Consider the following 16262-nt stretch of genomic DNA (forward strand, 5'->3'; position numbering starts at 1 on the left):
CTGAGCTGGGTTTCCCCCAGACAGCATAAACAGTTAGTGTGTGGATCACTCACTGGCACAGGCCTTTTACAAGTGTCACACATGACTTAAAACCCGGGGCATGCCCCAACCCAGGTGCACATGATTATTCTAACTTCTTTCTTTTTTTTCTTTTTTTTTTTTAAACTACAAGTACTAACTAACTATGAACTAACAAAGTCCAAAGAGGGAAGCTACAGCAGAGCTGGAGCAAAGCAGTTCGGAGGCACCTTTACTGGCAGTAAGAAGGAACTGAGGGTGGGGGGAGTGCGCAGCTCCCCTTATACCACGCCATGGCGGCACCACTCCTGGGGCTGCTAAGGGCGTTCCCCTATGGGTACTGCTGAGGAACAAACTTCTGACACTGGTGCACGTGGCAAGCATGCACACCTATTGTGGAATACACATGAGCAATCACTCGAAGAAGAACGGTCAGTGCCCCTCTGTCCTCCACTGCCTTCAGTTGTTCTTTGGAGTTAGAGGCATGGGTGCTAACAGGACTAGAGTCCCTAGCCAATGAGGGTCTCAGTCTGGCCTGTAGGCCCAGAATTCCAGACAGTAGAGATCAGGACGGATTGATTTCATTCAGAATGTTTTGCATTTGTACTTTTTCGTTATTTTCCTAATGAAAGATTGATTCTCATGAATAGGTGACCATTAAAACATGTTGACTTTCTGGATGCGTAGGATACATAAAAACAAAAAGGTTGTTTGAAACATACTTTTAATTGAAAACTAACTGATGTAAGCAAGTATCTCTAGTTAGTGAATTGAACTGATTATTCACGGTCATAATGTCGAGTAGCTCACTTCCTCTCCTAGCTAGTGTTTATTCTTTTTATTCTACTCCCAGTCAGTTTTTTAAATTTGAATGAACTAGTCATTGAACTGAACTAGCTGCATCAACTGAATGAAGAAAATAGTCTTTCTGCACCTGCAGAAGAGGCTATTGCTGCCAAAATCTGGTTTAGCATTTCATCAAATTTCAGTTTCAGGTCCTTAGCCAATGACTTCCAACCGTTCAGTGGTTTGACTGCCTTTGAAACTTGGCAGCAAACATGGACTTCTTAACGTTTTTATTTAATTTAAATTAGTTTAAAGCAACTTTAGGCCTTAATATAGGTTGTCATACTTTCACATTTAATCCCCAATAGGTTTGTTTTTCAAAAAATAAACCTGCTTTTAATTTACACTTAAAAAATCCTATTTAAATATTTTAAAAATCCCCCTTTGGGGGTTTTGGGTTTGAAACAACCATTGATTTTTATTCACCTTGATTTTAGAAGAACTACTTCATTCACGAGAATCATAAACTGCTCATATTCCATTAAAGGAGAGAAGGCAGCAAAAGTCATCATATCGATCATGTGTTGTATATTATTTGCTCAGTCTTAAAAAGACTAACTAGAGGGTCGGACACTTGTTTGTTTATGCAGGCCCAGCTAACAGGTGTGGGGAGGGGCAGGAATGCTGTGTCTGTCCCTGAACCAGTAGCAATTGCAGAGGATACTGCCACAACACCTACATTTTATAAACAAATCATCTAAGCCATTCCTCTTCTGCTCTTCTTGTTTTACAAGTTTCAGAACAACGAAAGCTTTCCCCTGACAGTCAGTCACTGCCCATGTGGCGCTGCAGGCAGAGGAGCCTTAGCAATAACATTGTGACATCAGGGGTAACTCAGCCACCCATCACTCACTCACTCCAATAACCCTGAGCATAAACCCTAAGCCTGCTGCCTGACTTGGTCATCTCTCCCATTGAAACCTGCAGGTTCATTTGCTGACTCCTTTTAACCAATGGGGTTGAACTATGCAAATCACCTGCAGAGAGTTAGCACTGACTGGCTGAGTTGACTCCAAAGTCACAATGCCCTTCTGCTTACAGCACCAATTTAAAGGGCACAGTGTGGAAACCAGGCTTTTGCGGTGTGGTTGTTTTCCAGTTGTCACCAAAATCAAGAAGATTCTTCCCACTGATGCCTGCCTAGAAATTCCCTGAAATTTTGGAATCAATCAGACTTAGTCTTCAAAAATTATCGCATTACAGACAGACAAAGAAACGCCATTGAATTGAGCATTAGGCCTCACTGCACTCAGCCAACAATGACTTTAACTCCCTTTTAACTCAGCTCACCCAATCAGCATGGAGACTCTCAGTGACTGGAGGCTGAGCATTCTCAACAGGTGGCCAAAACACAGCACTAGTCATGAGAGAAGAGGAGAGGAGAGATCACTCTGGTGAAGATCTCCATCAGCGCACTATTCCAGCCCCACATCTTTGTGAGGGCCTCCTGCAATGACAGCTGGAGAACAGCCCCACCCTCCTCAGGGAGAAAAGCAGCAGAGGGAAATGGAACAAGAAAAAAGAGAATAAGAGAGGAGGAGGAAAAGGGAAACAAAAAGGACAAATTCCGAATGCCCCCCGTGCGTCACAGATTTATAAATCCCAAGGCCAGAAGGAACCACTCTGATCATCTAGTCATAATACTTTTTCAATGGACACCAATTTAAGTACTCAAGATACATAAAAATACTTGCATAATAAAATTACTAGACAGACCTATATTTCATTTTTATCCCTTCTACATTTCACCTGAAACAACTTTGAAATGGAGTTTATCTATCTGTAATTGGAAGTCTTTCAAGATGTGCGATCCTTATCTGTAGTCCACACATGGGCACATATGCACGCCATGCACCTGAGTCTGGAAATTCTAACAAACAGCATCAGTTGACCTGCACACGTGTGGTAGATCTCCTTGTACTCTCAGTTCTCACCTTCTGTGTAAATATGGGCCATAAAACTTCCCTCAAAAATAATTTGTACAGGAATTAGAGCAGATTTTTTAGAAAAACACCCAATCGTGATTTTAAAAAATACCAGTTGTGGAGGATCCATCACGACCCTGGGTAAATTGCTCCAAACCCTGACTGTAAAAAATGTTCGCCTTATTTCCAGTCTGAATTCATCTAGCTTCAACTTGCAGCCATTGGATCTTGTTATACCCTTTGTCCGCTCAAGTGAAGAGCCCATTAGCAAATATTTGTTCCCTTATGTTAATCCCTTAACCTTCGCTTTGTTAAGATAAATAGATTGAGATCCTGGAGTCTGTCATTATAAGGCATGTTTTCCAACCCTTTAATCATTCTTGTGGCTCTTCTCTGAACCCTCTGCAATTTGTCAGCATCTGTCCTAAATTGTGGACACCAGAACTGGACACAATATTCCAGTAGTGGTCACACCAGTACCCAGTACAGAGATATAGAACCTCTCTACTTCCACCTGAGATTCTGCTATGTATGGGTCCAAAGATCATATTTGCCCTTTTGGCCACAGTGTCCCACTGGGAGCTCATGGTGAGCTGATTATTCACCTTGAATAATAATCACCTATATTTTTTGTTGCTAGAGGTATAACTTTACATTTGGACATACTAAAATGCATGTTATTTGCTTGTGCTCAGGTAACTAAGCAATCCAGATGGCTCTGTATGAGTGACATGTCCTCTTCGTTATTTACCACTTCCCCAATCTTTCCGTCATCTGCAGATTTTATCAGTGATGATTGTATATTTGCTTCCAAGTCACTGATCAAAATGTTAAATAGCGTAGGTCATGGGCAGTGGGTATTTTAGGCAAGGGGAGGCTTTGCCTCCCCAAAAACAGCCTACTGTGGCCCTGCCCCCAGACCAGCGTGCCTCTTGGCTCCTGCAGGAATTCAGAGCCGCCCAGGGCGGCTGGTGCTGGGCCATGCTGCCTGCCTGGCGCTGGCTGCCCGAGCACCGGGACTGAGGGCTGCCTAGAGCCCTGAGGCTGTGAGAGCAGCGACTGCGCTGCCTGGCCACTTGGAGCTGGGGGCGCGGCGACCGTGCTGCCCAGCCGCCTGGAGCTCTGAGGCTGGGGGGCGCGGTGGCTGCGCTGCCCAGGGGCTGTGGGAGCTGAGGCTGCGGCTCGCTGGGGCCTCGCCCCTCCGCCCGGCGCTCGGGGGGCCATGGTGAGGATGCTTTGGGGTCCTGTGGGGGATGGGAAGGCAGAAGGGGAGGGGAGGGTCCTCAGGCACAAAGGGAGGGGCCCAGGGTTAGCTCCAAGAACTGATACCGTAGCTCCAAGAACTGATCCCTGCAGGACCCTACTAGAAAGACACCCGCTCGATAATGATTCCTTATTTACAATTACATTTTGAGCCAGTTACTAAGGGGGCGGAGTCCTCGGCGGGACATTTTTCTGCCAACTTAACCTGTATTTTCCAAGCCTAGAGCTCGGCTGGCAACGTCTGGATCAGACTGAACAGGTTCCAGCCCTCACAGAGAATCTTACCTTCTACACAGGAGATTTCTGCTTTCTCCAAAATCAACACGGAAAGAAGAAAACTCCCAAAGAAGCTCCTCCTTAGCACTCAGGTGCGTGACCACAAATCCTCTCTTAGTCCTGAAGGGGAGACCGCGAGGAGGCTTGCTGCAACAGGACTACAGGGGTCTCCGAAGTTCCCACTGCCCTGCGCCCCTATCCTGCCTGGCTGATGTCAAGGGAGCTCTGTGAAGTCACAGCCTCCTCACCACCTTTTCCCAATAGGCTGAGTTCCTGCCAAAGGCCCTTGTGAAGTCACTGCCACACCCACCTCTCCCTTGCAGGGCTGATGTCTGCCCATGGACAGTCCGGTTCGATATCTGAGCTGCTCCCCCGATCACCTCCCTGCTCACTATTGATTCTGGGGAGCAAGGGGGCTTCCCAGTAAAACATCAGAGTCTGTTACTCACCCCCAAGTTTTTCATAGATTCATAGATTGTGAGGCCCTTAGATCTCTTAATCAGGCCTCTATTTCACAGGCCATGAAATTTCACACACTTACCCCCATATTAAGCCCAATAGCCTGTGTTTCACTAAAACACACCTTCCAGAAAGACAACCAGGTGTGATGTGAGACCATCAGGAAACAGAGAATTCACCTCTTTCATCTTTAATTTGTTCCAGTGATTAATCACCCTCACTGTTAAAATGTATGCCTTACTTCTCATTTGAATTTCTCTGGCTTCAGCTGGTAGCCGCTGGTTCTTGTTGTGCCTTTTCTTAGCTAGAATAAAGAGCACTTTGGTACTCATTATCTTCTCTCCATGAAGGTATTTATAGGCCATAATCAAGTCACCTCTCAATCTTCTTCTATAGCTAGCCATCTTGAGATCTACTTGCCTCGAGAAGGCGGTTCAGGGGTTTCAGTGTGAACAACAGGTAGTTTGGGCTCACCTGGACATGCGTAGCGGCTGCCCTAAGAGGCAGAAAGCCTTATATCCAATTTCCCATATAGAGCACATGACTAGTAGCAGGTATATGACCTACACCTACAGCTCTAAGTTTTGAAAGACTGCAAGATGTGGACTAGGACATGTGCGTGCACCCCAGGGCCACTGCCCTGTTAAACTAGGATTCAAGGAAGTGACACGATGAACACATGTAGTGAAGTTTAGTTGCACAAGTCAAATGAATTCTGCTCCTGGAAGCTGCCAGCTCCTCCGGCAAAAATGCTGGAATTTCTGAATTTCATCAGAAAGATGGAGGAATTAGTGAAGTATTCCAGGTGCCGCACCAACTATCCAAAAGAGTGAAAGGCAGCCCCCAATTCCACAGGTTGGCATGGCAATGGAGAACACCCCGCTACTTTTGCATCACAGACTTCTTACAGACTTGGATCCAACTATCTGAAAGACTTTCTTCCTGCTTATTATCCTTCCCAGGATCTGCACTCCTGCTCAAGCCAGCTCTTAATGATACAGCCAGCTTGCTTTAAGTCAGTGGGTAACTGGATATTTGCATATTAGCCATTAATCTCTGTTTTAATAAAAATATTGAAGACTATTCCACAGGTTCTATAGTACTAAGGAATTGCCAGCATTATAGCTATATTTTAACTCATTTTATTTTTATCCCACATTGTTTTCTAAACTATTCAACAGGGGCTCCCAAGCACTTTAGCCTAAGAGGATTTTTTTTAACAACATTCTTGGAAAAACTTGTATTCAAAATAAATAAAACAAAAGGAATGTATTTTTTACATAATTCATTTTTTCAGTTATAGTACTTGTATATTGCTAGTCATGATAATTACCGTGGCTAGATACTACAGACAGATAATAAACTTTTTAAGTACTCATAAAAGTATAGCAAATACTTCTGCAGAATTGCACTTTGTGCACACATATCTGTCTGCATGGAAACTATATTATAATCTTACTGGGGTATGAGCCATGTCTGTTTACATCAGTAGAGCAATGAGTACATTGTTGGTATTCTGTAAATAACAGCAGTATGCTACTATAAACAATTTTTAAACTTCCACATAGAACAGAACCAAAACAAAGAGCAACATGTTGAATTCAGGAAAAAAGGTTTTTTTAATAAATAAAATATAATCAGAAATGTGGTTTTGGTAAGAGGAAAAAAATTATGTATCCAACAGTTTTAATTAAAGACTACAAATTATTGAACAAACCATCCACAATCCAATAAAATTTTCAGGGAACAAAACAATTACAGTACTCACCAAAACCATGTTTGCTTTATAAATATATATACATATATGCAAAGAAATATAAGAGGAAAAAGTTGCTTTTCATTACAGAAAGGAATAGCTCAGTCTCTATGTACTCGAAGCATATATAATTGGTTTAACTCCTGAGGACCTAATTCACCACTTCATTCTGGTAAATTATCTCCTGTGAAAGCAAGAGAAACACTACATGCATCTTTGGAGATGATTTCAATATTATTTAAAGGAAAATTGTTTGTTTCTTATTAAAAACTCTTCTCTTTATATATAATCTTATTAGAGAAGTGACTCAAATAATTTTAAGCTTATGATTAAGGCTATGTTTTAGGCATGGGTATTTTTAGTAAAAGTCATAGACAGGTCACGGACAGTAAATAAAAATTCACAGCCCGTGACCTGTCCATGACTTGTACTATATGCCCCGGACTAAATATTGGGGGGGTGGGGGTGGCCCGGCGGTGCTGCAGGGGGCATCCCGGGGGCCACCATTAGTGCTGGGGTGAGAGGCAGCAGCGTGCAGCACGGGACCCCTGCAGATACTGGATTGGCAGGGCTGGCAGGCTCCCTACCTGGCTCCGCGCCTCCTTGGAAGTGGCGACATTCCCCCAGCTCCTAGGCAGAGGCATGGCCAGGCAGCTCTGCATGCTGCCTCCTCCCCGAGTGCTGGCTCCGCAGCTCCGGTTGCAAAGTCAAGCACTCAAAAGTTGGGAAATGCCAGACACAAGGCGGCCACTGCAGCAGGTGACTTTAACAGTCCAGTCATGCAAGTCATGCCCCCAGGTTTCAATAATACCAATTCTATCAAATGTAGTTATCAGTGAGAACGTTTAGTTCCTCCTGCTTCTTACCCAGTCTCCTAGCAATGGTGCATAAACAATTCAGTTTCTTCTCTTCACATTTCTTTACCACCTCTAGTCAATATCTTCCCAATACCCTGAGTTAGAACCCCATTTGACAGCTTAGTACCCTCCCTTTGTACTGTTAGAGGAATGTCCTCCCAGCTGCGTCACTAGTCTCCAAACCGTGAGATTATCCCCCACTTCGGAGATGCAGCCTCCCCACTGGTACAGCCCCTCTCTCACTGGAACATGTCACTATAGCCCTGAGGCTGCAGTACAACCCTGGAGCAGCTTAGCCCCACTCCCCGGCTTGTGGTGGAGGAACCCATTCCCTGAGAGTTTCTGTGAGCCAAGCCCTGCGGGGATGGGGGAGGGGAGGTTGGCTCATCACAGGCTCAATACACTCTGAAAGGGGCCTAAGAGAGCAATGCTCATCAATGATATTTGGCCATCACCGCACAACAGTGCTAACAGCATTCTGAGGTTGAGTGTCATGCATGCTGTGTACAGTACACCATAGCATTTCACTGAGAGCAAGGATGGGTTATCTGTAGCCAGGGAGAAATTCACAGGGTCAGACGCTTCCCTCCATTGGCAGTGTAGGGGGAGAAAGACAACGACTGCATCTGCAGTGGCACGGGATTGCTGGCTTTGCAGCATGCTCTGTAAGGGGACTCTCCACTCACCGCTCGTCAGGCACCTCGCCCTGGCCGTTCCGGTGAATCATGTTCTGGTGAATTTCCCTCCCACCTGCCAGCTATCCAAACTGCAGCTGCTGAGATGATCTTCCTCTCCTGGTGCTGTCTTCCCCACTTTCCCAAGTCTGGCTCTGGCTGCCCTTTTTCCATGTCCAGTTTGGACTTCTTCTTACCTCCAAAGCTCCCTGTGCAAACATCTCCCTGTGTAAAAATATCTCCACCTCAGTCATCTGCTCCTCCCCTCCCACTCCCATCTTACAGACCCTTCTTCCTGCAGCATCCTGCTGCTACTGGGAAGGACCCAGCAACCTCCGCTCAGGCTCCCCTTTCTATTCATTCCATCAGACTCACCCGGTACCTCTCCTACACGCCTAGAGTGACCCCTTTAGCTTGAGTGAGAGGGGCTTGTGCTGATGGACCCTGGTTCAATCCACAGCAATGCCTGTGGTGTCTGTATGTGGCCAGGGTTTTACTTACCTATCATTGTAGGTTGTTCAGCCCATTCCCAGCCATCTGTGGTACATCTTTTGCTTCTTGCCATCTCTGTGATGTCGGTCCTTCATCTGTACAAGGACACGGCATATCAAGGCCAATCCAGCGGCTCGCATCCAGTCTTCACCTCCATGATAGACAGCACATCCCAGCCTGACCACAGAAAGACAGGGTGGTGTTCTTCAGGGGAACCTGCTGGAGCTCCAGTCTCCCCTGATCCACCTCACCCCCACACACTAAGGGTTTTCAGAAGATACTGCTAATCTCAGCTAAACAAAGCAGCTAAAATGAGGTCAGTGTGGGTGGACTTACTGAATAGACTGGTTCTAAGAGAAGAGGAGATTCCTTCTCTGCTCTCATGAGATTCCCATAGGAAAAGTATCTGATGACAGGTTGGTGACAATACACGCCCTCAGCCCCTGGAAAGGCAGGAAATCAGGACTCTGGGAGTTAAGGCTTGTCTCTGTCCTGCTGGAGGGAGCAGAGCTGGAGACCATGAAGGGCCCTGGTGTAATTGTATGAAAGACAGTGACCTCTACCTGTGAAGGTGGCTGAAGCTTCTTGCAAGCAATAGAGTCCAGGATTCTTACGCCTCCTTTGACGTTGCTTTTCCTAGGAATAAAATCAACACAGTACAATGAGAACAACGTGTGAGTTCCAGGGCTGGGATCCAGGGATAAGGTCTGCTCTCAGCCAGGCTGCATAGCAGGAACTGGATCTTTATCCCAAGAGCTGCAATCACCCAGATGAGTGATTTCAGAGTAACAGCCGTGTTAGTCTGTATTCGCAAAAATAAAAGGAGTACTTGTGGCACCTTAGAGACTAACCAATTTATTTGAGCATGAGCTTTCCTGAGCTACACCTGTAGCTCACGAAAGCTCATGCTCAAATAAATTGGTTAGTCTCTAAGGTGCCACAAGTACTCCTTTTCTTTTTCCAGATGAGTGAGTAGTTCCTACCTCTGTGAGGGGTTGTGGTTTTCCGGCTAAGCATCACTGAGAGCCAGCTCCTCTCAGTTTGACAGGATGAGGTCATTGCTCCCCAAGCTGGGCCAGCTGCAGGCTGCATTGATGTAGGAGGCATGGACAGATCCCAAAGCCTGGAAGACAGAGAAGGGAGGAAGCCCCTGCTCATTTACCGTTCAAGGAAGGGAGAGGAGAATGAAGGGGGGAAGTGAAGCTGCCCTGTGGGGAGGGCACGAGAGTAGAACCCAGTCCCGTTCCCAGATCCACCCCATGTTTGTAGGTGTGACCTTAGAGAGGTCCATCACCTTCATTCCCTGTCTGTAAAATAGAGATAATAGTTTCTTATGGATTTGGTCAGTGCCAGACCCTTGGTGCCTCCTTTCAGTAAATGGTTTCCCTAGCGAGACAGACTGGCCCCTCCTGTCATTGGCAGTCCCCATACTATTTGAAGACCTTCCTAGTGTCCTCGAATGCCCCCTTAGTTCTTCTTGAATGTGATAGATTCGTAGAACCAGATTGCTAGCCAGGAATTTCGGAGAGGCCATTGCTAGTGTACAATGAAATCAGGGGGAAATCTATAGTTAGCAAAAAAAAAAAAAAAAAAGAAAAGAAAAGGTGTCATTGGCAAATTTGGAGCTGATCTGTCCTTTCAGCTGAAGGTACACAGTCACAGGAGGATGAAGCGTGCCATCTTGGTTAGTTGTTCTATGATAGTCAGTTCCACCACGTGGCCATTTGATTCAGGGAGTTCTACAATGAAATCCCTGGCAATGGCTGCCCATGGCCGGGGCAGGGTCTCCAGAGGCATGAGGTGCCAAGAATTTTGGTGTGTGGTGCCTTGGTAAGAGCTCAGAAGTCACTAGTCAATATGTCTGAATTTCAGCCCACATCCGGCACCACCAAATGAAGCAGGAGCTTAGGCAGGAGATTTTGAAGCACCCAAAGTGCCCTGTTGGGAGGTGTCCTGTTTCAGATGTAGGACCTTCAGCGCGGGACATCCTGGCAGAACATACAGGCAGTCCTCAGTAAATGTTATTGGGTCCCACATGGAATGTTGTTTCTCATTCCCTGGGCAGCAGGTCATCCTAGGAAGCTGATTTAATAAGCATGATTGAGGTATGGCAACATTAAACACGTTGCGGGGCTTGAGGAGAAAGGGCTGTTCCTGACTAGCTTTCTCCCTTCTTGGTTATATTCTCCATTAGGGGATAAGGTAATTCTTAGTTCCAGTTGGGCAGTTAAGTAATCTTGAAATTGAAGCAGGAAAAGAATATGGTCTAGCTGAATTGTCCCTGATTCAGTGCTTTGGCTTTACGCAGATACGGGAGGCTTTTGTGTACAACCTTGTGCTGGGTATCGAGGCCCCTTTAGCTACTTATACCAATCTTCAAATAAGGATTTAATCAGAACCTACTAATTATCAAGGGACTCCTACAGTTTTTGTCTGTGGGGTGAGCCTCCAGGAGCGGTATGCACAGGAGTGCAGCAGGTGCTGGGAGCCATGCCTCAGAGAGCATGGCCCCGATTGATATATTAGGTGTGTCAACTTCTGTGATGAATGCTCCAGTTGGATTGGGTGCGCCAGAACAGGTGCAGCGGTGAAGGCAATTTTGAGCTGTTTGAGGGCTTGTTGGGCCTTGGGTGACCAAACAAATTGGACAGTCTTGTGGAGGAGAGCTATCATGGGGGTTATTTCTTCTGAGAACCCTGGGCCGAAGCAACAGTAAAATTGGTGAAGCCTAGGAAACACTACTCTTTTTGAGTACTTCAAGCTTCCTCCCAGTTGTGGATGGCTTTTCACCTTATTTGCATGAATCTTAATGCCTTCTGGGGAGAGGATGTACCCCAAAAACTCCATGGAGAGTTGGCTAGAGGTACACTTTTCCAATTTTGTATAGAGACCATGCTGCCGCAACCTCTCTGGGGTCTGTTGTGGGGCACAGGCTGCTCTGGGTGCTCCAAAAAGAGAAGTATGTCATCTAAATAGATGACAATGTATTGATCCAGAATGTCCACAAATACATCACTGATGAAGTGTTGCAAGGTCAATCCAAATGGCATTACCAGACAATTAAAGTGTCTATAAAATGTATTGAAATCTCTCTTCCATTTGTCCACCACCCAAATAAGTGTTAGACTGTAAGTCCTTGGAAGTCTAGTCTGATGAATGCCCATACAGGTTTCATGTGATCCAAGAATTCTGGGATTAAGGATAGGGGATACTTTCACTTTGTTCAGGGGCTGGTATTCTACAGAGAGGCATAGAGTCCCTCCTTTCTTCTTTCCAAAGAGGGCCAGGGCCTCTGTGGGAAATGCTTAATAGTAAATAAACCCTTTGGATCCGTTTTCATGATATTACGCAGGGAGAGCCACTAGTTCTGGTTCGGACATTGCATAAATAAAGCCAAAGGCAACTTTCGGGCAAGGTTTAGGTCAATAGGGCAGTCATACTCTTGGTGCAGAGGTAATGTGTCTTCCTTTCTTTCAAAGATGTCCACATAATCCTGGTATTTATCAGGAATGTCGGGTGTCAGAGTCAAGAATGGTGGAGTAGGTCCAGGGGCAGAGGCTGGTTAAGGAAACCCCTACATTTTCGGTCACCTCCACTGAGCTATTTTGGCAGGGGCAGCACAGGGCCAGGCTCAGGTAGCAAGGCCTTGAGTCACACCTGGTATCCCCATTTACGTACAGGCCACTTACTTCTGGAAAGCCTGCTTTTCTGCAAACAGTCGCACCACCTGATGTCACATGTTGCATCTGATAATTAGGTCTAGTGGTTGGAGCTGAGATCACAGCTAGACATAGGATTGCACCTAGGCTAAGAGTGGTGCTAGAATCAAGATCCAGGAAGACGCCGGAGATGATGATGTGATCAGAGTCTGTAGACAAACCAGAATCAGAACTGGAGCCAGAGTCCAAGTGCAGGCCAAGGGTCGAAGCCGGGTGCTCAGCGTCCAAAGTTAAGCCAAGTCGATATCAAGCCAGAGTCCAGATTCAGGCGGAAGGTTGAAGCCGGGTAGTCAGAGACCGAGGGTTTGGGGAGGATCAAGAGGAGGAGGCAAGGCTGGAGCGGGTCAGTTGTGGGGCTGGAGCAAGGCTAGAATACGACAAGGATAACGCTGAGCCAGAGTTGGTAGCCAACGTCAAGAGCCAAGGGTCACGCCGAAGTCAGCAGCAAGAGATTGGAGCCGAGGGTCAAGACAGTCAATAGCCGGTAACTGGAGGGTAGGGCAGGGCGGTGCATGCAGGCAGAAACCAGGAATAACATGGGGACTGTCTCAGCAGCAGGGCAAGCTCTGCCTTGTCGTCCAGATGACTTGAGGGTACTCCCAGGCACTGCCCACCCACGGCCCTAGACACCTGCGTTCAAGTCCCACGCATCCTCATCTGGGGACTCTCTTCCGAGGAATAAAAGAAGGACAGCAGGATGACAAAGATGTCTCTGTCCTTGGGCTGGGATCCAGGCCAAGGGGAGCTCCCACCAAGGCTAGGTGTCACAGCCTCCTCACCATCCCTTGCTCCTGTTCATTTCACACTCAGAGACGCCATAGCAGGAGGGAAGAATAAAGGGCAGAAAGTGAAGCTGCCCCTGGGGGGAAGGCACTAGCCTGGGACCCAGTCCAGTTCCCAGAGCTACACCCAGGATTGTGAGACCAGGCACCACAGCCCTTCCTCTGTGTCTTTGTCACCACCTGTCAGATGGGGAGGATCCTTCACTTCCCAGGGTGCTTGGGGGGAGTTTCATTCCTGGCTGGGAAGAGTTCAGATACAATGTGGGTGGACTGGGCCCCCGGTGCAGGATGGATCGGACATTCACTAGCTCAAAGGTGACACGGGCCAGGGGAACCTCTGAGCAGTGAGCACAGGGGAGGGGTTCCACATCAGGCCACCACTCCCAGACTGCAGTGGTTACTGATGATAAACCATGGTTCTACCGATGTTCTCATTTGTAGTTGTCCTGGGCGGGGCCAGCCCCATGGTGCTGAAAGCCTGATGCTTCATAAAGGCCTCTGGGCATGGGGCAGGAGGGTCGGGGAGGGCGTGTGGTGAGAGGTGGTGTTCTAGGTTTGGCTCCCTGAGGGCAGATTCCTCCTATGGCCCCTTGGCATGGAGGAGGGACTGAGGGGCCCCGCCACAGCAGCCCCGGGTCAGGAATTGTTTCAGATGTGACACTAGGCCATTCCCCCTGCTCTAATGCAGAGCTTTCAGAGCTCCACTGGGGGACATGGGCCTAACATGCAGGCCCTTCTGCATCAGGCTGGGCAGGGAGAAGGGGCGATGGCAGAGAGGCCAAGGCCAAGAAAAAGAGGGTGGGGAGAACCTCATGCCCCAGACAAAGGGGATTTGGCAGCAGAGGGAAGGCCCCCCACCCCGCACCCAGAAGGGAGAGGGTTTCACTCAGTGCTGTCACCTCTATCTCCACTCCCACTAGCCTCCCTCCCCCGTGTATAGTGAGACAGAGCAGTACCTGCAGCAGGGAGTGTTAGCTGCTGGGCATGTGAGGTGGGGGCCCTTTAAGGGTGTCCCATGGGGCAAAGCGCATGCAGCGCCTTGGGCACCTGGCACATACACAGGATGTAAAATAGGTGGGCCATCACTTTGTCTGTAATATCCTCCTCCTGCAAGGGAACAAGGATTAGTCAGAGATTCAGACACTCCCGGCAACAAAGGGTAATAACGGCACCTGGAGCCAGCTAAATTTCCACCCAGCTCCTCGCCACATCTGAGGGATGGATTCTCCCACCCAACCCCCGAGATGAAGTCTTGTCTCCTCTCTAGTGACCTCCAATCCCACTCCAACAATTGCAGAATGAACTCCTTCCCCATTCCTCTCAGTCCCCGCATTAGAGCTGTTCTACCTCCAAACCCATCTGGGGAACGAGCTCAGCTCCCCAGTATCCTCTCAACCAGCCCCTACCCCTCCAGCTATGGGTTTGGAAGGCTTCTGGCAGCAGGGAAGTTGGGTGAGAGGAAGTTGACATCTTTCCCCAAGTGACCCCTGGTCCTTACAGTGAAGCCGTGGACGGTAGCTCTGGTGAATGGGCCACATGGGTGCCTTCTGTTGACTGAATCCTCCAGTTCTCCCAGAGGAGGTCCAGCCTGGCCAGCAACAGGGCAAACTTTCCCCGGCCCATGTGCTCCAGCCCAGCCTGGTTAGGAAGGTCATGCCTGACTAATCTAATCGCCTTCTATGATGAGATTACTGGTTCCGTGGATGAAGGGAAAGCAGTGGATGTATTGTATCTTGACTTTAACAAAGCTTTTGACACGGTCTCCCACAGTATTCTTGTCAGCAAGTTAAGGAAGTATGGGCTGGATGAATGCACTTTAAGGTGGGTAGAAAGTTGGCTAGATTGTCAGGCTCAACGGGTAGTGATCAATGGCTCCATGTCTAGTTGGCAGCCGGTGTCCAGTGGAGTGCCCCAGGGGTCGGTTCTGGGGCCGGTTTTGTTCAATATCTTCATAAATGAACTGGAGGATGGTGTGGATTGCACTCTCAGCAAATTTGCGGATGGTACTAAACTGGGAGGAGTGGTTGATATGCTGGAGGGCAGGGATAGGATACAGAGGGACCTAGACAAATTGGAGGATTGGGCCAAAGGAAATCTGATGAGGTTCAATAAGGATAAGTGCAGGGTCCTGCACTTAGGACGGAAGAACCCAATGCACAGCGACAGACTAGGGACCGAATGGCTAGGCAGCAGTTCTGCGGAAAAGGACCTAGGGGTGACAGTGGACGAGAAGCTGGATATGAGCCAGCAGTGTGCCCTGGTTGCCAAGAAGGTCAATGGCATTTTGGGATGTATAAGTAGGGACAAAGCGAGCTGATCGAGGGACGTAATCGTCCCCCTCTATTCGACATTGGTGAGGCCTCATCTGGAGTACAGTGTCCAGTTTTGGGCCCCACACTACAAGAAGGATGTGGATAAATTGGAGAGAGTCCAGCGAAGGGCAACAAAAATGATTCAGGGTCTGGAACACATAAGTTATGAGGAGAGGCTGAGGGAACTGGGATTGTTTAGTCTGCAGAAGACACGAATGAGGGGGGATTTGATAGCTGCTTTCAACTACCTGAGAGGTAGTTCCAGAGAGGATGGTTCTAGACTATTCTCAGTGGTGGAAGAGGACAGGAAAAGGAGTAATGGTCTCAAGTTTCAGTGGGGGAGGTTTAGGTTGGATATTAGGAAAAACTTTTTCACGAGGAGGGTGGTGAAACACTGGAATGTGTTGCTTAGGGAGGTGGTGGAATCTCCTTCCTTAGAAGTTTTTAAGGTCAGGCTTGACAAAGCCCTGGCTGGTATGATTTAATTGGGTATGGGTCCTGCTTTTGAGCAGGGGGTTGGACTAGATGACCTCCTGAGGTCCCTTCCAACCCTGGGATTCTATGATTCTATGATTCATGGCACTTTCAATCCCTGGGCTCCAAGGCTGCCAGGGATGGGGCAGCTCTGGATGGTGGTTCAGATGACGTAGACACTAGACCACTAGGAACTGGCCTGAGACCCTGAGGGGAAGAAAGGCTCATAGAGGTCATAAGGGGCACTAGCGCGAGCAATGGCAGCTTGTCCTGTTGATGTGATGCCTGTTATGAAATAGCCTTGCTGGAGAGCTGAGTCTGAACTGCTTTGATCTGCTCAGGGGACAAGCTGGTGCCTAACAATGGCACCTGCTGTGACTCATTCGTCTCCTTGCTCCCAGGTCAGCAA

Source organism: Lepidochelys kempii, chromosome 2 (assembly GCF_965140285.1).
Source record: "Lepidochelys kempii isolate rLepKem1 chromosome 2, rLepKem1.hap1, whole genome shotgun sequence".
NCBI lineage: Eukaryota > Metazoa > Chordata > Testudines > Cheloniidae > Lepidochelys > Lepidochelys kempii.